Genomic DNA, 1,593 nt, shown 5'->3' with positions numbered 1-1,593 from the left:
TCTGGGGGCAATATGGCAGCAAGCACTCTGGCTCTCCATCGCCCCCCCCCCCCCCCCCCCCCTGCGCTGTGGTGACAGGGGGCTAATGGCTGGCAACCCCAGGCCATGCAAAGACCTCAGGATCTGCTATGTACGGAAGACTTTGAGACCCAGCTCCCAGGCTGGGTCTCACAGGCACACTGTCAGTGCAGTACAGTAGAGAGTCAATATGTATTGTACTACATTAAAACAGGGATCAGACCCTGAAATGTTGAAGTCCCTGTACTGGGACAAAAATAAGGGCTCTTTCACACTTGCGTTTCACATTTGCCGGAAGTGCCCACCGGATCCGTAACACCGCAAGTGAACTGAAAGCATTTGAAGACTGATCCGTCTTCAAAATGCGTTCAGTGTTACTATGGCAGCCAGGACGCTATTAAAGTCCTGGTTGCCATAGTAGTAGTGGGGAGCGGGGGAGCAGTATACTTACCGTCCGTGCGGCTCCCGGGGCGCTCCAGAATGACGTCAGAGCGCCCCATGCGCATGGATGACGTGTCCATGCGATCACGTCATCCATGCGCGTGGGGCGCCCTGACGTCACTCTGAAGCGCCCTGGGAGCCGCACGGACGGTAAGTATACTGCTCCCCCGCTCCCCACTACACTTTACCATGGCAAACAGGACTTTAGCGTCCTGGCAGCCATGGTAACCATTCAGAAAAAGCTAAACGTCGGATCCGGTAATGCGCCGGATCCGGATTAATGCCTTTCAATGGGCATTAATTCCGGATCCGGCCTTGCGGCAAGTGTTTAGGATTTTTGGGCGGAGCAAAAAGCACAGCATGCTGCGGTATTTTCTCCGGCCAAAAAACGTTCCGGTCCTGAACTGAAGACATCCTGATGCATCCTAAACAAATTTCTCTCCATTCAGAATGCATTGGGAACGATGGAACTCTATGCCGGAAAAGAACAACGCAAGTGTGAAAGAGCCCTAAAAATGAAAAAAAAGTAACAAAAAAAAAGTATTTAATAAAAAAAAAAAAAATTACAGTAAAAAAAAGTGCCCCTTTCCCTTCATCAAGCGATTTTTAATACATTTTTTTAAAAAGTTTAACAAAAATAGGCATATCAGATATTGCCACTTCAATAACGACTTGCTCTATAAACATGATCTACCCTCTCAGGTGAACGCTGTAAAAAAAAAATTAAAACCTTCCCGCAAAAAACAAGCCCCTACACAAAATGATCAGCATAAAAATAAAAATAAGATGGCTTTCAGAAAATGGAGACACAAAAATGTTTTTTTCTTTCAAAAATGTTTTTATTGCGTGAAACTGAAATCAAAAAATAGATATATTAGGTATTGCTGTGTCTGTGTCTACAACCTACTACCTACTCTCTATAAAAATATCACAGGATCTACCACCTCATGTGAACGCCGTAAAAAAATAAAATAAAAACTGTGCCAAAACAGGCATTTTTTTGTCACCTTGCCCTAAAAAAGTGATATTGAATGATCAAAAAAATACCAATAAAAACATCAAACCTTCCCGCAAAAAAACAAGCCCCTGCATAAGACAATTGGCAGAAAAATGTAAAAAAAATATGGCTTTCTG

This window comes from Bufo bufo, chromosome 2, assembly GCF_905171765.1.
Source record: "Bufo bufo chromosome 2, aBufBuf1.1, whole genome shotgun sequence".
NCBI lineage: Eukaryota > Metazoa > Chordata > Amphibia > Anura > Bufonidae > Bufo > Bufo bufo.
This window is presented reverse-complemented; position numbering follows the sequence as displayed.